Here is a 24,389-nt window from a genome sequence, read left to right as displayed (position 1 = left end):
TCTTTCTAATGAGGAGAAAGTTAAACAATAATAATATCCACACTGATCTTTAGTATTCCCTTTCCTGTAATTAGTTTAATCTGCTTTTCCTCTAATGCCTTAAGGTAGAAAATGTAAGTGAATGATTTGAGATCTTCTTTTCTTATGTAGGCATTCAGGGCTATAAATTCTGTCTGAGTTCTACTTCAATAGTATCCCACAAATTCTTTTTTACTTACTTATTCTGTTAAGAGACAGGGTCTCACTCTGTTGCCCCAAGCTGCAGTGGCGTAATCATAGTTCACTGGCCTCAATTTCCTGGGCTCAAGTGATTCTCCTTTCCAGTAGCTAGGACTACAGGTATATGTCACCATGCCTGGCTAATTTTTAAATTTTTTTTTTTTGTAAAGACAGGGTTTTGCTATGTTGCCCAACCTGGCCTTGAACTCCTGGCCATAAATGATCCTCCCACTTCAGACTCCCAAAGTGTTGGGATTACAGGCATGAGCCACCACAACCAGTACCACAAATTCTGATACGTTGTTTTCATCTTGATTCAGTTCAAAAGACTTTATAATCTCCCTTTTGATCTCTTCCTTGAACCATAAATTATTTTAAATTCTGTTGTTTAGTTTCCAAAGACTAGATTTTCCCCCATTTTGTTAACAGTTTCAAATTGAATTACACTGTGATCAGAGAACATCGTCTGAAGGATCTCAATCCTTTTAAATTATTGAGACTTTTTTGTGGCCCAAAATATAGACCATCATGAAAAATGTTCTGTAGATATTTGAGTAAACTGAGCATAATCTGTTATCGTCGGGTGGAGATTCTCCAAATATTAATTGAGTTAAATTGGCTGACAGTATTGTTTAAGCCTACTATATATACCTATGATTTTCTGTCCGCTTATTATATCATTTATTGAAAGAAGAGTAAGTATCCAACTCAAATTGGGGATATGACAATTTCTCCTTTGAATACTATCAGTTTTTGTTTAAAGTATTTTGAAATTCTGATATTAAGGGCATAAATGTTTAGAACTATTACATCCTCTTGATTAACTGTCCTCTTTATCATTTTATAATGGCATCCTTTATCCCTGGAAATACTCTTTGCTTGGGTCTTGTCGGATATTAATACAGCCACATAATGCTCTTTTGACTATTACAAGCATGGTGTATCTTTTTCCATCTTTTACTTTTAGCTTATTTGTGTCTTAATATTTAAAGTAGGCTTCTTGCAGGCAGGAGATGGTTAACTCTTGTTTTCTTATCCAATGTCACCATTTCTGCTGCTTTTTTTTTTTTTCCTTTGACAGAATCTCACTCTGTTGCCAGGCTGGAGTGCAGTGGCACGATCTCGGCTCACTGCCACCTCCATCTCCCAGGATCAAGCAATTCTCCTCCCTCGGCCTCCTGAGTAGCTGGGACTACAGGCATGCGTCACCATGTCCGGCTTATTTTTGTATTTTTAGTAGAGACAGGGTCTCACCATGTTGGCCAGGATGGTCTCAATCTCCTGATCTCATGATCTGCCCACCTCAGCCTCCCAAAATGTTGGGATTACAGGCATGAGCCACTGCGCCCAGCCCATTTCTGCTTCTTAATGTGTTTAGGTGTTCTAGATTTTATAGGTTTAAGTCTATTATATTTTGCTATCTGCTTCATATTTGTCCCATTTTTTTCTCTTTTTATGCGTTCTTCTGAATAAATAAGTGTAGTTTCTAATTCCATTTTATCTCCTTTGTTGGCTTCTTAGCTACAACTCATTGTTTCACAGAATTGTGTTAGGATTTATAGTAAACCTTTAACTTTTCCTTCAGATGATATACCACTTCATGTACAGTACAGGAACGTTACCAAGTATCACATCTTGCCCACCTAAGTTTCTAGACTTGCAGTATACTACGTCTTTGTCAAAATGGGAGAGAAGCAAGTACTAGAAAAACATAAAAGAAATAGTAACAACAAACTGAGACCTCCTCCTTAACTTCTTTTAAAAAGGAAGAATTGAAAAGGAATTAGATATTTAAAAATTAAAACTCTGTAACTGAACCACCTGGGTTTGAATTCTATTTCTGTCCCTTACATATTGTATAACCTTGGGCAAGTTGGTTAGCCTCTCTGTGCCTTAGTTTCTACATCTTTACAATGAAGGTAACAGAAACATCCAATGAGTTAATACAGGTAAAATGCTTAGAACACCAAGCATCTATTAAATGCTGAATATATTATTATTCACACTGTTTAAGACAGTATTTTCTAACTCCTTATACCTTATCTTGTTTACCCAGCCCCCACTCACACAAGATTACTCTGCTCTAAGTGAATCAGCAAGGAGATTAACTATAGTTAGACTCTTTTAGTTGCAAAAAAAATCAAATTACCTCAAATATCATTACATATATGATACTACTTATTGAACATTTGTTATACGCTTAGCATTGTTCTAAGCTTTCCGTGTGTCATTCTCACTTAATCCTCACATCAATCCAGTGAGAAAAGGCATTGTTATGATGCTCATTTTACAGATGAGAAAGATTTGAGACAGAGAGGTTAAGCAGTTTGTCCAAGGTTGCAGGGGCTGGTAAAACAGCCAGAATTCTAATGTCAAATGTCTAACACCAAAGCCTACAATCTTTCCTAGGGGTGGGGAGGAATGAATGTAGTCTCAAGAAGGGCAGGAGCCACAGAAGTACTAAAGGAAGAACAGCATCTACAGTGCCAGAAACTAGAATCTTCACTCTCGTGTTGTGTGCCTCTCTCTCAAACCACATGGTTTCTCTCAGAATTTTGCACTTCTCTCAGCACATATGCCCTACTCTTTTATAGTTACCAAATGGCTTCCTCATCTCCTTTATCATTTCTGTAATTCATAGCTTCTGTTTACATCTACTTTCCATTCCTTTAAACTTTAGTTTTACAGGACTCTACACCAACACATCTTTCCAGCTTCAGCTCCCATGGCTCGATAGCAAATTAACTCCATGTTTTCTATAACTGACTATAAATTTTCCCAACCAGACAATCTTGGGTTTTTAGGTGGCTGATGAATTAGCAGCCCTTAGGTCAAATGCCCACTGCTGGATCAATCCACTGCAATACAGTTTTATATGGTTAAAAAAAAATTGCTATTGAGGTCTGTTCTTCTGCAATGTACTGTAGAAAAAGCAGATTTCCTCCAAAGGAACTGTGGGCAAGCCAGAATTATAAATTACATACCTAGGATACTGGCTCAGATAAATCACTACTACTCTGGGACTCAAAAGTCTTGCCAGGATTTCTAATCTACTTAGTTATAGTAATTAAGTAGTTATAAATACAAATTTTGGTTGTTACTAAGGGAATCATATAATTCACAGCATCACACAAGACATGAAATACAGGTCCAGTGACTATTAAGTCAAAGGTTGCCATACTCCATCAAGAGTACCACAACCGAGGAGGAAAACCCACTATCGTCTATTATTTCAAATACTGTTCAGGGTCAGAAGTAGTATCAATGACCCTATTCATCCTTACAGCTGTATCTATTAGGCCGTATTGGAATCAAGCAGATGAGGGGGCTAGGTTTGTTAACTTGATTCCTACAGCCAGTTCAGCTGTCCAAACTGTTTAGATAAACAAGTGCAGCACAGATGGCTTCATTAGTACTGCTTGTTCCCTTAAGTCCAAACCTTCAAAGTGGTATCTTTAAAAACCTTTTGGCAATGAGTTCTATCTGTCACCTTTTGGCTCTCTTGAAGAAAGGAAATAGAGTGACATGCTAAGCTACTGAAAAACAATATGTACTATCATTTCAATTCTAATTTCCCCTGCTTCATTTCTAAGGACTGAATATTTAGTCCTACCGCATCAAATGTACTGTATTTCCCGCCACATTCCAAACAAATCCTTCAATCCAAATCGTGCCAACAAAACCTAGTTCTTGCTGCCACATCTCGAGTCATGCTGTTTCAATAATCAGTACGTTCTTTCCACCTAAATGAAACACATTCCTTAAGGACCACTCCTCCTGTCCTCATTGAGCCTCTTCTTCTGTGAACTGCTAATGCTCTTCAATCTGACACAAAACAACATATTGTTTTATGTTATTTACTGTGGTTTCACATGTAAGACTGCCTCTCACCAAGAAGACATGAACAACAATACTTCCATGATAACACTCTCAAGTACTGTGCTTACAAGAAAACATTAAAAAATGCCAGTGACCAAAACAAGCAAGTCAGAAGTAGTTTCTTATCTGTAAGATATTCTCAAAATGTTTCTCTTTAAGTAGACTTATTCCTGTCCCTCTAGCTTTAAGAGATAGGATCTAAACTACACAAACATACAAAAATATATCAGCATATCAAAATTGCAAAAAAAAAAAAAAAAACCTTACTAATCACCCACCTACAAACCCCTAAATTATCTATGAATATTTCAGCACACACACAAAACTGTAGCTTAAGAAAAGCAACAGAAAACATACAGATTTGTCATGTAAGCTAATTCCAGAAGGCAAAAAAATGTTCTAGACAAATCCTGGAAATCTAAATCAGGACTGGAAGAGGTATACAAATAATTTACTCCAGTAACCCTAGAGATCTAGAATAACCACAGATGCAACAGAATCTGGGCTATAATTACATTTGATATTCAAAATTCTGAAAGAAAGAGTAAAAGAAATCCTTACAATGATCCTATGAGAAGGCACTATTACACCCATTTACAAATAAAAAACCTGAATGTTAAGTAACTTGCCCAGATTCATACAGACTTTCATCAAAGAATTATAACCATTGCCTATCCTTAAAAAATGTATTTAATTTTAACTTAGTAAACTATATGACTGATCCCAAGAACATGTAGATACTCATTAGAAATTTAAGGAAACATAAAATTCAAATTTAGTTTTGACGTTCACATTCCTTACAATGCAAATTTAAGACATACATCTATTAGCTGACCTTCGTGGCTCACACTTGTAATCCTAGCACTCTGGGAGGCCAAGGCGGGTAGACTGCCTAAGCTCAGGAGTTCGAGACCAGCCTGGGTAACATGGTGAAACCCTGTCTCTACTAAAATACAAAAAATTAGCCGGGCATGGCAGCATGCGCCTGTAATCCCAGCTACTTGGGAGGCTGAGACAGGAGAATCGCTTGAACCTGGGAGGTGGATGTTGCAGTGAGCCAAGATCGTGCCACTGCACTCCAGCGTGGGCGATGGAGTGAGACTCCATCTCAAAAATATATATATATATTCATCTATTAGAAAATAAAACTGATAATTTTTGACTAGACCCAACCAAAATCCAAAGGCATATTGTTTTCCTCGCCAGCTCATTTGAGCATATCACTACTTGTTCTAAAATCATTAATGTGGCCAAGCGTGGTGGCTCACGCTGTAATCCCAGCATTCTGGGAGGCTGAGGCAGGAGGATCACTTGAGCCCAGGAGTTTAAAACCAGCCTAGGCAACATAGTAGAGATTATGTCTCTACAAAAGACAAAAAAAAATTAGCCAGGTTTGGTGGTGTGCACCCATAGTCACAGCTACTTGGGAGGCTGAGGCAGGAGGATCACTTGAGCCTGGGAGGTCAAGGCTGCAGTGAGCTGTGATCATGCTATTGGATTCCAGTCTGGGTGACAGAGTAAGACTCTGTCTCAAAAGAAAAAAAAAATCATTAATATCATTTAACTTTTTGACAACTGTTTAACCATCTGGGTAAAAAGACAAAAATTAGATCCTACATTAAAATAAGATGAATTAAAAATGAAAAATATTTAAGCCATAAAAATACTAGAAGTAAACACAGGTGAATTTTAAAATATATTTTGACAAAGGAAAAGCTTTCTAGGACTCACAATAGAAACAGAAACAAGAGATTGATCATCTGGTTAAAGGTGGCACTGGCCAGATGCAGTGGCTCACGCCTGTAATCCCAGCACTTTGGGAGGCTGAGATGGGTGGATCACGAGGTCAGGAGTTCAAGACCAGCCTGGCCAAGATGGTGAAACCCCGTCTCTACTAAAAATACAAAAAAATTAGCTAGGCGTGGTGACGGGCACCTGCAATCCCAGCTACTCGGGAGGCTGAGGCAGAGAATTGCTTGAACCTGGGAGGTGGAGGTTGCAGTGAGCCGAGATCATGCCACCACCATTCCTGCCTGGGCGACAGAGCAAGACTTTGTCTCAAAAAAAAAAAAAAGGCGCAAGACAGTGAAATACATGTATTTCATCAATTCTTAGATGTGCATTTTCTTACCTTTTAAAATCTCTGAAATTAGGATTAGGATGCCTCTTAAAATCGAATGCCATTTCTTATTTTTAGATGTACATAAATAGTGCATCTTGCAACTGAAGCCATTTTAGATTCAATGAAATACAGTAAGTTGGGTGACAAAAGATAAAACAGGGAAAAGTAAAACAAGAGACAAAGAGCCAATATTTTTAATACATAAAGACTTCTTACACATTAATGTGAACTAGTAGGGTGCTTCAACTGCATTGATTAATTTCTTAAGTTAGGGATTAACTGTATTATTCTTCATATGCTTTTGGTTTTGTTTTTTAAAACAGGGTCTCCCTCTGTTGCCCAGGCTGAAGTGCAGTGGCTCGATCATGGCCACTGCAGCCTTGACCTCCCGGACTTTAATTCTCTAGCCTCGGCCTCCTGAGTAGCTGGGACTACAGACACACACCACCTTGCCTGGCTAATATTTTTGTAGAGACAGGGTTTCACCACATTGCCCAGGCTGGTCTTAAACTTCTGGGCTCAAGCAATCCGCCTACCTTGGCCTCCCAAAGTGCTGAGATTACAGCTGTGAGCCACCGCGCCTGACTCTATACACTTTTTTGCATAACTATTTCATTAAAAGACTTTTAAAAGATTGAACAAAAAGAATGGGTAGGATGTGAAGAGAAAACTGGAGAAAGTAGTATAATATCACACATGTGAAAACAGTACTTTCATTGAAAATGTTTAAAATGCAAATCAAGTGCAGTGGCTCACATCTTTAATCCCAGCACTTTGGGAGGCCAAGGTGGCTGGATCACTTGAGGTCAGGAGTTCAAGAATAGCCTGGCCAATAAGGTGAAGCTCTGACTCTACTGAAAATACAAAAATTAGCCAGGCATGGTGGCGGACACCTGTAATCCCAGCTACCTGGGAGGCTGAGGCAGGAGAATTGCTTGAACCCAGGAGGCGGAGGCTGCAGTGAGCCGAGATCACCACAGCACTCCAGGCTGGGCCACAGAGTGAGACTGTCTCAAAAAAAAAAAAAAAAAAACACACACAAATTAAAAGAATTAGAGAGCACTTATTACATAACACATCAACACATATAGATTTTTAAAGCTAACTGCCAAGTGAGTAAGAGCATAGAGAAACAAACATGCACACCATAAGCGAGTATGCAAACATCTTTAACCTCCAAATAACTTTCTTTTTAGGAATTCATCAAAAGGAAACCTATAAAAAAAAGATATTACAGGAAGAGCTATAAAAAAAAGATGTTAACTCTATCACTGTTAATACTATCTAAAAGAAACAACCTAAATGCTCATCAAGAGTTTAAATGATGATACAGATGATACATTCACACAATACAATGCCACCATTAAAAATGATAGTAGAGAGAAACTACCTTTGAATGCAACATAATTATCCCCAGAAGTATACAAATACTTTTGATGTAAGTACAATATTTTGCTTATTTTTATTTTTTATGGTTTCATTTGTTTTACTTTTGAGACATACAAACATAATGTACATATCTAAGGTATTCTGTGTGATGAATTTTACCATGTAGACACCCACGTAACCACCAATCAAATATGGTAAAACCCCGCCTCTACTAAAAAAAAAAAAAAAAAGGCTGGGCGCGGTGGCTCAAGCCTGTAATCCCAGCACTTTGGGAGGCCGAGGTGGGTGGATCACGAGGTCAGGAGATCGAGGCCATCCTGGCTAACATGGTGAAACCCCGTCTCTACTAAAAATACAAAAAAAAACAAAAAAAAAACAAAAAAAAAACTAGCCGGGCATGGTGGCAGGCGCCTGTAGTCCCAGCTACTCGGAGGCTGAGGCAGGAGAATGGCGTGAACCCGGAAGGCGGAGCTTGCAGTGAGCCGAGATCGCGCCACTGCACTCCAGCCTGGGCGACACAGCGAGACTCCGTCTCAAAAAAAAAAAAAAAAAGCTGGGCATGGTGGCGTACGCCTACAATCCCAACTACTCAGGACGCTAAGGCAGGAGAACTGCTTGACCCGGGAGGCGGAGGTTGCAGTGAGCTGAGATCACGCCACTGCACTCCAGCCCGGGCTACAGTCTCAAAAAAAAAAAAAAAAAAAAGAAAAGAAAAGAAAAGAAAACATAGACATTTCCAGCACTCTAGAAGATTCCTCTTTGTTGTCCCTCTTACCCTTCTAGCCCCAACTCCTAAACACCATGCTCATGCTTCTATCACCACACATGAGTTTGACCTTGCCCTAAACTTTATGTAAATGAAGACATGAAATAACTACTTCTATTAATTATTAATCTACTATTTTAATTCTATTAATTAATCTACTATTAGGCATCCTAATTTCAGTATGACTTCCTGAAGTACATACTCTTTTGTGTCTGGTTTCTTTTGCTCACCATTTTATCTGTGATATTCACCCATGTTTGCTGAGTACAGCCACAGTTCATTCTTTTCCACTACTGTACAGTGTTACACTATAAGGCTATACCACAAATTATTTATCCCATTTTTTTGTTGTTGCTGACAGACTGGGAGTGATGACGAAGTTGCTATGGACATGCCCTGTTTGCTATGGCTTTGGCGGTTTCATAACTTATTTTTATTTTATTGCCTCTTAATTTCATTTTAACTACTTCTATTAATAAAATAAAAAGGATCAAACAACTAGAAAAAATAAAGAAAAAAAGATCTGCTATCCCACCACACAGACAACTACTCTTAACATTTTTAACATTTATAGTTTACATAACTGAGATCTTGCTATACATGCTATTTTTTTTTATAAATCAACTCCTTTAGTTATTTTCTCCCTTTTTTCTCTCCCTCTCCCTATTTTAGACCAACAAGAAAATGAACATTTATGGCCGGGCGCGGTGGCTCAAGCCTGTAATCCCAGCACTTTGGGAGGCTGAGACGGGCGAATCACGAGGTCAGGAGATCGAGACCATCCTGGCTAACACGGTGAAACCCCGTCTCTACTAAAAAATACAAAAAAAACTAGCCGGGCGAGGTGGTAGGCGCCTGTAGTCCCAGCTACTCGGGAGGCTGAGGCAGGAGAATGGCGTAAACCCGGGAGGCGGAGCTTGCAGTGAGCTGAGATCCGGCCACTGCACTCCAGCCTGGGCGACAGAGCGAGACTCTGTCTCAAAAAAAAAAATAAAAAAGAAAGAAAATGAACATTTACATTTAGTGTGCAACATTTTCCACCTTACAAAATCGTCTAAACACATACAGACATAAAGGTTTCGGAGTTATTTGCTTCATACAAATACTTGGTATATCCCTCTTCATCTTGCTCTTCTCAAATATTATGGCAACACCGTCACATCACTGATTATTTTTCCTACCTTTAACAGCTTTGCTGAGATATAATTCACATACCATACAATTCACCCATTGAAAATGTACAAGTCAATGGTTTCTAGCATATTCACAGATGTACAACCATCAACACAGTCAATTTTAGAACATTTTCATCATCTCAGAAAGAAATCCATGCCCTTTAGCTACCACCCCCTTACCCCTGCTACTGGCCTAAGACAATAATCTGTTTTCTACCTCTATCTGCTGTTCTAGGAGAGGAACTACTGGGTCATATGGCAACTCTATGTTAAATCATTTGAAGAAATGCCTCATGGTCTTCCAAAGAAGCTACATCCATTTACATTCCCACGAGTGTATGAGGATCCCAACTTCTTAATATCCTTGCCTACACTTATTATCTAACTTTTTCATTCAAGTCAGCCCAGTGGTGTCAAGTGGTATCTCACTGTGGTTTTGATTTCATTTTCCTGATAGCTAATAACGTCAAGCATCTTTTCATGTGCTTATTGGCCACTTGTTTATCTTTGAGAAATTTCTATTCAGCTCCTTTGCCTGATTTTAAACTGAGTTGTCTTTTTATTACTGAGTTATAAGAGCGTTTATACATTCTGACTATAAGTTTCTTGTTACATACAACTTGCAAATATTTTCTCCAATTCTGTGTATTGTCTTTTCACATTCTTGATGGCATCCTTTGGAGCACAAAAAATTTAATTTTCAAGTTCAATTTACCTCTTGTTTGCTTTGTTGCTCCTGCTTTTGGTGTCATATATAAGAATCCTTCACCTATTCCAAGGTCATAAGGATTTACCCCTATGTTTTCTTCTGATGCACATATATACTGATTTCTATTAGGTCTATGCCTAGACATGAAATTGGTGTATCACAGAGCACATACAGATACAGTTTTAGGCAAATGCTGCCAAAGAATTTTCCAAAGTGGCTGCACCAATTTTCAAACCCACTTGAAATGTATAAAGGTTCCAAATGCTCTACATTCTTGTCAACACTTTGTATTTCAGATTTTTTAATTAACACCATTCTGGTGGGTATGTAGTGGTATCATATTATAGTTTTAATGTACAGTTTTCTGAAAATTATGTATCAGTACTTTTTAACCTTGGCCATCTGAACAATTCATTTTCTAAAAAGCCTGTTCCAGTCTTTCGCCCATTTGTTTTAAAGCTGGGTTGTCTGAATTCTTTTGTATTGATTTGCATACTTTTAAATATACTCTATATACAAGTCCTCTGACAGATATAAGTATTGCAAACACCTCTTCCAGTGTGCTACTTGCCTTTTTTTCCTCTTAATAGTATTCTTTAATGAACAGACGTTCTTATTTAACGAAATACAGTCTTTTCTGGTTAGTACTTTTTGCATCCTGGTTTAAAAAGCCTTTGCCTCCAAGAGGGTCATACAGATAATTTTCCATGTCTTGTTTTAGAAATTTTCATATTAAATCTATAGCTCCTTCAAGGAGCAAAGAAATCTCTATTTACAGAACTATTTCTGATAATGGGGGGAAAAAAGAAAGCTTCACAACTGATTTCATGAAGTCAGCGTAATTTTGAATTCAAAATACACCCATATAAACCTCACTGATAAATGTAGATCTTAAAGAACTCTAAGACACCAGCAAGTCAAATTCAGCAGTGTGGGTGAAAAAATGCACCACAGCTAAATATGGTTTAACTCAGGAATGCAAAGATGGTTCAACAGGAGATAATCTATTAATGTAATACATCCTATTAACAGATTAATGGAAAAGATGATCATCTCTACCTGCAAAGAAAAAGCACCTGAAGAATTCAACACTTTTCTTTTAAAAAAAAAAAAAAAAAAAAAAAAAAAAAAAAACTCTTAGAAAACTAGTATGACAAAGCATATCTACCAAAAGTCTTAAGTTATTTATCAAAACTAATATTAAGGCATTATAATTAATGATGAAACGTTAAAGGTACTCCTATTAAAATCAGGAATGTGGCTGAACACAGTGGCTCACACCTGTAATCCCAGCACTTTGGGAGGCCAACGCGGGCGGATCATGAGGTCAGGAGATCAAGACCATCCTGGCTAACATGGTAAAACCGTCTCTACTTAAAAAACAAAAAATTAGCTGAGTGTGGTGGCACGGGCCGGTAGTTCCAGCTACTTGGGAGGCTGAGACAGGAGAATTGCCTAAACCCAGGAGGCAGAGGTTGCAGTGAGCTGAGATCACACCACTGCACTCCAGCCTAGGCAACAGAGTGAGACTTCATCTCAAAAAAAAAAAAAAAAAAAAAAAAAAAAATCAGGAACAAAAAATTCAGAATCATGTATCTCAAGGGAGCCCTTACTACTGCCTGGCAATCATACTCTACCTCTTCTATTCACTTTTTTACTTTTTGACAAATGGCTATGTCATGTATTATTCCTTCTCAAACCTCTAATACTTATTCCCATTCTTCCTTACTCTCAGATGATGAGCTTGGTCTCTATACACAAAGGTAAACTGAAACACTCATGAGAATGTTCTCAAGCTACCACCATGATGTGTCTATCCATATACTTGTCTTTTCTCCTATTTCTATAGTAACTCTTGCTACTCCTGGTAAAGCAAAGGCTAATCCTTTTGCTTGTACAAGATCAGGTGTCAGCAAACCACAGTCCACACTGCTTATGTCTGCTTTCATTTGACAACAGCAAAGCTGAGTAGCAGTAATGGATTGTATTGCCCAAAATGCCTAAAATACTATCTAACCTTCAAAGAAAAAGTCTGCTGACCTCTAAACGAGATCATATCTCCTCTCCATATAATCATGAACGCTGCTGGTTGCAAGTGCTCACTAAATTCAGTGCAGAAGAAATAAAGTAAAATCCCTACAAGATACATAAAATATCAGGGACATATCAGACATACTGAAGACAAAAGATCTTAGGGCCAGATCACGTATGAAGCATGAAGATTTTGAATGGCATAAGACTTTTCAACAACCACTTCAAACTAGAAAATCAGGCCAGACATGGTGGCTCACACCTGTAATCCCAGTACTCTGAGAGGCCAAGGTAGGTGGATCACTTGAGTCAGGAGTTTGAGACTCGTCTGGCCAACATGGTGAAATGCCCTCTCTACTAAAAATACAAAAATTAGCCTGGTGTGGTGGCGTACGCTTGTAATCCCAGCTACCTGGGAGGCTGAGGCAGGAAGATCACTTGAACCCATGAGGCAGAGGGTGCACTGAGCCAAGATCACATCACTGCACTCCAGCCTGGGGGACAGAGGAGACTCTGTCTCAAAAACACAAAAACCAAAACAACTAGAAAATTATAATCATCTGTTAAATTTGGAGAGAAAATGATTTTTACCTTGGAATTCTATACCTATCCCTGCCACATTATCAACCAGGTGTCAAGGCAGAAGGAAAATATTTTCAGCAATACACACATCTCAAAAATTTTACCTCTTCATATACTCTTTCTTGAAAGTTACCAAAGGATGCATTTCACTAAAACAAAGGAGTAAATCAAGAAAGTGGAGGACATGGATCCAGAGATCACAGGCTCCAACACAGAAAATGGCAAAAAGAATTCTCAGAATCAGCTGGTGCAGTGGCTCACGCCTGCAATCCCAGCACTCTGGGAGCCCGAGGTGGGTGAATCACTGGAGGTTGGGAGTTCGAGACCAGCCTGACCAACATGGAGAAACCTGTCTCTACTAAAAATACAAAACTAGCCAGGTGTGGTGGCGCATGCCTGTAACCCCAGCTACTTGTGAGGCTGAGGCAGGAGAACTGCTTGAACCCGGGAAGGAGAGGTTGTGGTGAGCTGAGATCATGCCATTGCACTCCAGCCTGGGCAACAAGAGCAAAACTCTGTCTCCAAAAAAAAAAAAAAAAAAAAAGAATTCTCAGAATCATGATGAAGGGAAGTCACAAGTATAGCTACACAGAATAAGTGGTGGGCAAAGTGCAGATTTGAGCAAGAAGATAAGAGAGCTCAAGAAGAATTTCATTCTTTTTTAAAAAACTGAGTGGTCAATTAATTACCTGATGTGTTTGATGATATTGGGACACTTTGTAGAAAAAAAATCAGAGACAAATAGGAAACTAAGAAATAAAAAGAAAAAAATCAACTCCAAGAAATATAATCATAGTACACTGTAAGGTTCCACTGTAAACATATTTACAAAGTCATAATAATGTAAACAAACACTGATTTAATCAAAAGCATGACTATATTTGGAAGACAGTGGGAAAGAAATTTCAAGGTGGCACAAGAATCCTAAAGCATAGACTCATCTACCACAGAAGAAAGCCAAGAGATAACATCTAAAATTGAAAAACAGGGCCAGGCATGGTGGCTCACACCTGTAATCCCTGCACGTAGGGAGGCCGGGGAGAGCAGGTCAAGAGTTGAGGTCAGGAGTTCGCAGCCTGGCCAACATGGTGAAACCCCATCTCTACTAAAAATACAAAAATTAGCCAGGCGTGGTGGCACATGCCTGTAATCTCAGCTACCTGGGAAGCTGAGGCAGGAGAATCAGTTGAACCCAAGAAGCGGAGGCTGCAGTATGCCAAGATCATGCCACTGCACTTCAGCCTGGGCGACAGAGCAATACTCCATCTCAAAAAATAAATAAATGAAATTGAAAAACAAACAGTAAAAGTATATCATTTTTAAGTTATGTAAATAAATATCAGAAGAAGCACCTATGGATGCTCTGAGAGCAGGACACAGGAGGGAAAGTCATAAAGAGATGAGACAGAGGACTGGAGTTTTAATTACAGGTTATCTGAGTACCTGGCTTGGGGCCAGAAAAATTCAGATTTCAAATCTTGTTGAATTTCAGATTTTGTCAGATTTTGGAAGACTTGCATTGCCAGTTGGGCATCCCAAATCCAAATATTTAAAACTCAAAATGCTCCAATGAACATTTTCTTTGAGAGTCATGCTGGCACTCAAAAAGTTTAACATTTTGGATTTCAGATTTTTAGATTCGGGATGCTCAACCTGTATAACCCTTGTAGTACAATTTTCTTTTTAACTGCACAGCTGTATAAGTCAAATATTAATTTTTTTAAAAAAGGGAACAAAACCAGGGGTCCTTTGTTATTCATAACAATTAATACCCCACAAATATCTGAGCATCACTATGTGTCAGATACTTTTCTAGGTGCTAGGAAGACAACAGTGGACAAAATAAGCCCTTGCTCTCATGAAGCTTACAATCAGAGAGGGAGGCAGATAATAAACAAATGTATGTTCTAATGTCAGATAAAGCAATGATGTAAAAATAAATAAATAAAGCAAGGCAAAGGCACAGAGTACGATGGGGGATGCTATTTAATACGGTTTTCAGAAAAGACTTCTTCCAGAACAACAAAAGGAAATCAAACTAAAGAAAATCTGTTCTGAAAAAAAAAAAGGTCATGTAAGTGAAATAACAGAAAACTATCAATTAAATTCAAGATGAGAGATTCAAGTCTTTCACACTCCAAAATAATGTATTATTCAAAAGCCAGAACCAAAAGTTTCTCTGTAATGAAATAAACTGCCAAGCCTCCTCAAGCTAAGTCATATGAACACTGCTATATCCACATATCTGTATGTCTATATAGATCCTTCCCATATCCCTAACTAGGTACTTAGTAAAGTAACTATGTAAATTTATATTCAAACTTTTTTCTTTCCATAGAATAGGTAAATGTAACACATTTTAAATTCCAGTGTTTTATTTCTATTATGTAGTTAAAAGTTTTCCTAAATCAAAAGCTCAAGACATTAAATCAAAAAAGATTCCACATTAATTCCACGGTACTAAAATTTATCACACCCAATCTTTATTCTCTCACTAAAAAGGAAACAACAGGAAATTTAAGACACATTTAAAGAAACAATTTATAGGGTAATGCAATACATTCATTTTCCTCTCCAAGGAACCTCAGGCTGGGGTAGTTTCAAGCTATTTGAATTATCTTTCATTGAAAATCAACTTAAAAAAAAGTAGTCAGATTAAAGTGACAATTTTATTCCAAATACAGGCATTACACAATATCTCATATTCAAAAAATGGATACATTTCAACATATCTTATTCTCAAACCGTGTATCATTAAAATTAAAAGTAAACCCAAACTATGTGTCTATTTTACACAGCAAAAAAAAAAAAAAAAAAAAAAAAAGCATGCTTTGGGAGAAAATAAATGGGTTTAAGTTTAACTCACAAAAGAAAACAAATTTGATTAAATAAATTTCAATTAATAGTTTAAGGTTTAAAAGTTATTTTAAAAATTTCTGGAAAACCAGATTGTCAAGGAATTGGTTCACTCATAGCCAGCCAGAAAGAAAACGGTGATATTTTAAATTTTTAGACCAAAAAAAAATTTAGATTCCCTTATAAATAAGTGCCAAGAGAGAATATTTTCAGCAAACATTTCATTTAACTACATAAACCAAAAGAATAAGGCTGTCTAACCACATGTAAACTATGCATCATCTGACTTCAGGTAGAATATTTATCTTTGGTATACTTGGTAACCAGAAACCCAAAGTATATAAACATAGGCATATTTGTCAATGCTTTTGTTCTCCAGGCAATAATTCCCACTATCCTCAGAAAGAGAAAAACAATATCCTTAACCAAAAAGTTATCAGAGGAGTTTCTACTTCTTAAACTTTTAAACTAACATTTTTGCCCACTTATTATTAAACTCCATCAGGGCACAGACCTGTCTCTTCCCCTGTTGTGTCCCCAACCTCTAGGGGACTAACTGGCACCAAGTAGGTACCCAATAAATACGTGCAGAATGAACTGAGCCTCTGGAAAAAGCGTAAGTGTTTTAAGTTGCAATAGGACAATTTCACCTATATAGCCATCATTCACTACACTCAACTCTAATGACGTAATAAAAAGACTCGTACCAGGTATTTAAAAACACACACACAAATATATTACTCACATATGTATCTGACTCACAAAGCCAGTTTTTCAGTTATATTTTCTCTCAGGAAAATTTGTTGTATTCTTTCGAGTATTACATATAAATATTAGAAAAGCATGTTGTGTCCTGACAAATGCAAGTGTTATCTTCAAATTTATGTTGCAATCTGAAAAAAATCTAGGCAAACTAAACAGTATTTCCAGGGTCCTGCCCCAAAGTATTACTAAAAGTCAAATTCCTTAATTCAATGAAAAGTGAAATAAGGCACAGTGGCTCACGCCTGTAGTCCCAGCTCCTTGGGAGCCTGAAGCGGGAGGATCGCTTGAGCTCAGGAGTTTGAGACTAGCCTCAGCCAAATAAGGAGAATCTACCTTAAAAGAAAAAAAAAAAAAAAAAAAAAAAGTGGAATATAATGGAAAAAATGTACATCTTACCGTTTAAAAACTATGCCGAATTTTAAAAAGAAAAAATGAACTAGGCTTAAAATACACTGAAATTATTTATCCCAAATGGCATTAATGCCTTTACATCTTGATATTTAGATCTGCCTAAAAAGACCTTTGAAGCTACATGATAAACTTCATGCCTACAAAGCTTGAGTTAGAGGTTATCTTTGTTAAAATAATACTGTTTGGATATTTAGTTCTGGAAGTTTCCTCATAATTCTAAAGTAAGATATTTAGCAGTAAGAGTAATACACTTATATGTACGATTCTATAGCACTTGTTCTATAGCACTTGTACAAGCATAATTATATTGAGTGGAACAGGCTTTATAAGCAAGCTATGATCTAACAGCAATACTCTGCAAACACGGACTGAAAAGTTTCCTAACATTCTGATGGTCATCTTCAAAGAAACCTGAACAGGAATCTATCTAATGGTCGATACAGAAAAATACCCAAGACAACTCACAAACACTGGTAAGAAAACAAGGCTCTCTATAGCAACTAAAGTGCTGGGGAAAAAAAATCCAGGGAGCATAAACGATAAAGCTCAATTAACTGCTGCCTGTAGGTTTCTACTTTATGGTCTTAAATACACACTAGGCATTAGGTATTTCTTTTAGAGCTTTTTTTTTCTTTTTAACAGAAATTTAGTATTTCAATTGCCCCTCCTCCACAGCTAACATCAGTGCCCTTTCTTCCTCCTCCCTTACCCCTCCCAGCTCAAACAAATTAACATTTGTACTAGGTACCTCCTATCAGCTCGCAGCTTCTTCCCAAACACGCCCACGTACACTGAAACTGGCCTGCGTCTACAAAACACACAGCTACAGGAAAAGAGCTTGGGCGGGGGGGGGGAGCTGGGGGGGGGGAATAATTCGCTCCGCACAGGTTTACGGCTATTTTCCAGAAATTAGCTCCTCGCTCATGGCTCGCGTTTCTTCCAAATCACCTCCAAAGCACGGTGTTTATGAGCCTACCTAATCCGATACTGCAATGGAATTCCGGATATTTGCAGATAGATCTCCCGGCTTTGCAAGTGTTTGATGAGATACGTTCCGAATCTCCTTTTTTCTAGAGCCCGGTTCCTGGCTGTACAGCAAGCCGACCTGAGGCTGCGGCCCCTGCCCCACACCCGGGCCGCGCGACCGGCCCGAGGCCAGCGCAGGACGCAGCCCCTCCGGGGCCGGGGCTGGCGGAGCAGCTTGGGCTGCGGGCCGCTCTGCAACAGGTCACCCTGACCGCGAGTCCGCGGGTTCGCGGGCAGCCAACTCTGCGGCCAGGCTTCTGGGCGCAGCCGCCGGGGCCAGGGGAGGGGGTGTGGCCCGGCTTCTGCTGGTCCTGGCTCCGAGGTCCGGGATCCGGCTCACCTGAAGGGAGGCTGACGCGCCGCTGGGCGTCAGAACAGCGCGGGTGGAGGCTGGGGGCTTCCGCCACCCAAGAGGGAGAGCGAGGCGGGTTCAAGGGGTCGCCGCGCCCCCGGCTTCAGGACGGCGCCCCCAAGCGGGGACCCCACAACCGCTCCGACTCTGAGAACCCGCGACCGAGGAAGGCGCGCCCCCCAGCGCCCCTCTACCTCAGCCCCAGCTCCGCAACCCGCTCCCTGCGCGCAGGGAGAGCAGCCCCGGGGCCCGCGGCCGGCAGAGCCACACTCCGCAGCGCCGCCGCCGCCGCCATTCCCCGCGCCGCCCGGGGGGCGCCGCGCACCCACCCTCCCTCCCTCCCCCGCATCGCCCCGCGGCCTGAGCCCACCGACCTGTGCAGCCGCGGCTGTCGCCTCAGAGGATGGAAAGACGACGCCGGCCTCACGCTTCGCCGCCACGGCCGCCGCCTAGAGTAACGCTCGCCGACCCGAACAGTCACCGTCTCTCATTCAGCGCCCGCAGCCGCCGCCGCCGCTGCTGCCGCCGCTCGGGGGAGGAGAGTGAGCTGGAACCACCCCGTCCGCGCCAGGGGTGGGGGAAGAGAGCGGACCTGGCGAGGGCGCGCGCCAAGCGGGCGGGGCGGAGCCGCGCGCGCGCGCGCGCGCACCAACGGAGCGCGCTCGCGGGGCCCCTGAGCGCTGCAGCCGTCAGGGTCTTAACCTCGCGCTTCCCGCCCGCAGCTTTTCGGCCCAGCGGAGCCCAACTGCCGCCGGGGATCGGTGTCCGCAGCGCGCGCAGCCAGCCGCAACCCCCACCGCCCGGCGCCTGCTGAAAGAAGCGGCTCCCACCGGCCAAAGAAGGGGGCGGGAAGGGGTGGGAGGATGGACAGGTGGGGCGTCCGCCACCGCCTGGCCACCCGCTCCCGGCACGCGGCCCTCTGTGAAATCCGCGGTGATGTCTGTGGCCTTCAGCGCCCGGCTCTTCACCTTTAAGGCCAAAGTCTGGAAGCACTTGGCCCAAAGATCAAATATTCAGCCCACGCCAGCGGTGTTTTTAGAAATCACTGCGGACAAATGAGGGGGCTCCAGATGTGGCGAGTCACCCCACTGCCCTAGATAGGGTCATAAATTATGGTGATCAGTATCCTCACACATTAAGATTCGGGAGGTGTTAGAAGTAGGCCTTTGTAGATGTCACGCAGGGTCCTACCCTTGACTTAAGGGGCAAATGACAGAAATTGGGCGGAAAGGTGTTTCAGAGAGTGTACTAAATGGGTGGCCTACTTAAAACTAGCACCATTTGATGCAGTGACTGTTAACGGAAGGTTTTAAGTGAGCCGCCTTTGTATCTGCTGTCATTAGACCATTTGGAAATGGATAATTATTTGATGATCTGCAGTTCTTTCTCTAGGCAATGTGCAGTAGAATATGGAAAGAATACTATGTACCAGCATTAAGTGTAAAACATTTCAGGACCAATAATTCACTATTCCCATTTGGTTTCTTTCCTCCCTTTAATAACCGCTAAACAGAACTGATTAATCTTGAACGTTGAAGAATGCTAATTATTTCCTCCTTTGATTGCTTTGTGTCATAGCCCTTTTACTCTAGTTGGGGAAGCAAGAATGCCCTTCAACCCCCTTCTCTCAAATAGGCTTACTTCTTTAAAGCACCCCAACGCAAAGTTAAGTCAAAAAGAGAAACAGCAAGGATAGGCAACAAAGTTCATAGTGTTTCATTTTTATTCCATTTTACTTTCAAAGAAAGTCTTGAATCATGACGAAATCACTAGAAGAAGTAGAGCAATCAAAAGAAGAAAAAAAGCGTTCCCCCGCCACCAATATTTCAAATGACAAGAGTCCAAAAAAGAAAAGAAAAAGGAAGATGATTGGTAAAAAGGAGGGAAATGCATTATGTATACAGAAAGTATTCCCGTAGATGTTAGTTGCTTCAAGTCCCAAATAAACAACAACAAACTGAATTAGCACTTCAGTTTGTTGGAGGACAAACCCCTTCCAGTTATTGAGTTGGGTAAATGTCTAGTCTTTTAAAAGTGTGACTAAGAGATTAAGGAAAATGTTATTGGCTATATGCCAACAATAATACATACAACATACATACCATTATCACACATAATTAAGTGCTCTTGAGAAATAGGAAAACTGAGGAATGGAACTCTTATGTTGTTAAATGTCATACAATTACTTGAAACTTGAATTAGGGTTTCATAGATATAAATAAGCCAGGGTCCCTACATCTGCCAATAATTTTCACAGCTTATTGTAAAAGCAGTGAAGTTTTCACTTGGACTTTGAAAAGAAAAAACCATGTGACTCATGAGCAAGGCCATGGATATACTAAATTCTTATGCCTACTGAATTCGAGTTTGAATAATTAGCCCAAATCTCTTTCTCACGTTGATAACTTATAAAACAATACTTTTATTAACCTTAAGAGTTGTGTTAAGTTCAAATTTGTGAACTTGGTAAGATTAAGAATTTGTATATAGGCCGGGCATGATGGCTCACACTTGTAAGCCCAACACTTTGGGAGGCTGAGGCGGGTGGATCACCTGAGGTCAGGAGTTCGAGCCCAGCCTGACCAACATGGTGAAGCTGGTCTCTACTAAAAATACAAAAAAATTAGCCGGGCTTGGTGGTTGGCGCCTGTAATTCCAGCTATTCAGGAGGCTGAGGCAGGGGAATCACTTGAACCCGGGAGGCAGAGGTTGCAGTGAGCCAAGATTGCGCCACTACACTCCAGCCTGGGCAACAGACAGAGATCCTACCTCAAAAGAATAAAAGAAGTTGTATATAAAAATATAGAAAAAGGCCGGGCACAGTGGCTCAAGCCTGTAATCCCAGCACTTTGGGAGGCCAAGACGGGCGGATCACGAGGTCAGGAGATCAAGACCATCCTGGCTAACGCGGTGAAACCCCGTCTCTACTAAAAAATACAAAAAATCTAGCCGGGCAAGGTGGCAGGCGCCTGTAGTCCCAGCTACTCGGGAGGCTGAGGCAGGAGAATGGTGTAAATCCAGGAGGCGGAGCTTGCAGTGAGCTGAGATCCGGCCACTGCACTCCAGCCTGGGCGACAGAGCGAGACTCCCTCTCAAAAAATATATATGTATAGAAAAAAATATAGAAAAAAGTTTGTCCTCAATCTCTCTTATAAAATAAGTGTCCCTTCCCATTCATTGATAAATGAAAGCAGTGGCTTTTCACACCAAATTTTCTTTACCAGAGCACTTTTATCACAATTAAATTCTGTGCATTGCTTTATGGATTCCAATTGCTTTTGCCAAAATACAAGAAATATGCAAAGTCTTAGTATAACAAAAAGTACTAATGTATAAAATAGAAATGCCATTATGTAAAATAGAAATCAATAAGAATTGAATATGCTTAAAAGTCATTTCAGAGGAATCACCATTATGTAATAGTTTTATTACTATCCATCAAAATTATTTCCAAGGGGCAAGCCAAGGAACTAATTTAGATATAGAACAAACAGTTCAAAGAGACCACCACTGCAATAAACCAATCAACAACACAATTCATTACAGCTGTCAAAACAAAATCAAACTGGCATGGTAAGAAAGCTTATTTTTTCAGTAATACCTAATTCTATTACAACCAAAAGAATTTCAGTAATAACATATACCTTTGTTATTTCTCTAACCTTTAATCTCTTTTTTCAAATATATATAGTTGCTGGACATTTTGAAGAAATGTGTTGGTTGTGTTTACGATATCACAATTTAAAATATAGTCAAAGTTAGCATTCCCAAAATTCACCTTGTGGGAAAGGACGCGTAAGGGAACTTCCAAGGGCTAGACAGACATTTTCCAGAAAACTGACACTACAGTAGAAGGAGAGCCTGCCGTAATTCCCAATCAAGAGAGATACGTCACAAGTCTCCAGATACCAACAACAAAGATAATCAACAGTCCGTTCAAATCTGAGCAGCATATTAATTTTACAGTTTACATTTACAGTGAAGTTGCATCTCACAGGGCAACTCTATGTGGGGTGTTGAGCAGCAGGGATTTATTTGCTTAATAATCGTTAATGTTTTCCTAGAATAATTCTTCAAAAGGCCGGAAAGTATATAAATGTTTGCATACACTTATGCTTTTCAATATTAACTTTAAAGATAGTTTTAGTAGGCCGGGAGCGGTGACTCACGCCTGTAATCCCAGCACTTTGGGAGGCCAAGGCGGGCAGATCACGAGGTCAGGAGATTGAGACCATCCTGGCTAACATAGTGAAACCCTGTCTCTACTAAAAATACAAAAAAAAAAAAAAATTTAACTGGGCATGGTGGTGGGCGCCTGTAGTCCCAGCTACTCGGAGAATCGCTTGAACCTGGGAGGCAGAGCTTTGCAGTGAGCCAAGATCGTGCCACTGCACTCCAGCCTGGGCGACAGAGCAAGACTCCGTCTCAAAAAAAAAAAAGATAGTTTTAGTAATGACTTGTTTATCTGACAGTATTAGGAAAGGGGGCAGTAAGGGATTGGATATAATTAGATATTCTAAATAACAGATTTTCATCTTGAAGTACTAGAAACAATTTAAACCATTTTTATTTATTTTTCCTGAAATATCACCAACTCTGTCTTAAAGTAATAAAACACAGTACAGTTGTCTTGGTATCCACAGGAACTTCCAGGATACCCAAATCCATGGATGTTCAAGTCCCTGATATAAAATGGCAGAGTAGGCCAGGTGCAGTGGCTCATGCCTGTAATCCCAGCACTTTGAGAGGCCGAGGTGGGCAGATCACGAGATCAAGAAATCGAGACCAGCCTGGCCAACATGGTGAAACTCTGCCTCTACTAAAAATACAAAAATTAGCTGGGCATGGTAGCGGGCACCTGTAGTCCCAGCTACTGGGGAGGCTGAGGCAGGAGAATCGCTTGAACCCAGGAGGCAGACATTGCAGTGAGCCGAGATCGCACCACCGCACTCCAGCCTGGCAACAGAGCGAGACTCTGTCTCAAAAAAAAATAAATACATAAAATGGCAGAGTTATTTGCATATAACCTGTGCGTATCCTCCCGTATACTTCAAATCATCTCTAGATTACTCATAATCTCGAATACAATGTAAGTGCTATGTAAATCATTGTTAAACCATATTTTTAAATTTATATTATTTTTTATTGTTGCATTGTTATTTTTAATTTTTTTCCCTAATATTTTCCATCTATGGATGTGGAACCCATTGACATGGAAGGCCAACTGTATAGCTGAACCTATTTCTGATAGCCTAGAGTTACCTCAGGAATAGGTAAAGATAAAAAACAAAGCTATAGTACCAAGATATCTTCAGGAGCCAACAAGTACTGTACTTGGTACTCTTCACCATACGCTAAGTAATCACAGCCTTCTATGTTCCTGCATTCTTCTGAGTCTAATGGATTTGGTGGCCCTCATAATTGATCTTTCTGCTGTGCCTTCTTGGTCTTGCCTCTGTTGCTACAGACTAGCTCTGCAAACACATTTCACACACACACACCTCCCCTTGAATTGTCTTATGTTAGAGTGGGCTGGGAAACTAAATAACCAATGTTTAAAAATGCATATAAGGCCAGGCACGGTGGGTCATGCCCGTAATCCCAGCACTTTGGGAGGCCAAGGTGGGCGGATCACCTGAGGTCAGGAGTTTGAGACCAGCCTGGCCAACATGATGAAATCGTCTCTACTAAAAATACAAAAAATTAGCCAGGCAAGGTGGTGGGCGCCTGTAATCCCAGCTACTCAGGAGGCTAATGCAGGAGAATCAGTTGAACCCGAGAAGTGGAGGTTGCAGTCAGCCGAGATCTTGCCACTGCACTCTAGCCTGGGCAACAAAAGCAAAACTCCATCTCAAAATATATAAATAAATAAGCATATAAAATAAGAAAAGGCTAAAACAACTCTGATATTTTGGGAGCATTTACTTAGTGTAAAGACCTTTCACTTGCTTTGATATTTTCATCTGTATTTTGGATCATTACATTTACCAGATAACTTTTTTTCCAGATAAGTGAATTACTACTATATTCTACTTCCTTTATAACATTTTTAGGCATTATTCTTTACATTTAATGAATGAAAGGAAAGGATTTTGGATGAGTGTTCA

The 24,389-nt window shown here is 40.2% G+C and overlaps 1 protein-coding gene and 1 pseudogene across 11 annotated transcripts in view; one reads left to right on the top strand and one right to left on the bottom strand.

Annotated features, from left to right (window-relative positions):
• The window catches only part of RALGPS2 (Ral GEF with PH domain and SH3 binding motif 2), a 204,131-nt gene that overhangs the window by 167,366 nt on the left and 12,376 nt on the right, over nt 1-24,389 (bottom strand). For 8 of the 11 annotated variants that reach the window (XM_005540098.4, XM_045393254.2, XM_074023844.1 and 5 more), the window contains exon 1: nt 18,657-18,809. The exons of 1 other annotated variant lie outside the window; for it this stretch is intronic. The gene's annotated coding sequence lies outside the window, so the exon portion shown is untranslated. Of the gene's footprint in view, nt 1-17,880; nt 18,019-18,270; nt 18,340-18,656; nt 18,810-24,389 lie in introns of those variants that run through there. 2 more of the 11 variants (XM_045393246.2, XM_005540099.5) reach the window with 2 other exon arrangements.
• On the top strand, nt 17,698-20,142 carry LOC135967563 (uncharacterized; annotated as a pseudogene).

The sequence above is a fragment of the Macaca fascicularis genome, chromosome 1 (assembly GCF_037993035.2).
Source record: "Macaca fascicularis isolate 582-1 chromosome 1, T2T-MFA8v1.1".
NCBI classification, from domain to species: domain Eukaryota; kingdom Metazoa; phylum Chordata; class Mammalia; order Primates; family Cercopithecidae; genus Macaca; species Macaca fascicularis.
Note: the sequence above shows the minus strand (reverse complement) of the source record. Positions and strands in the feature narration are given on the sequence as shown.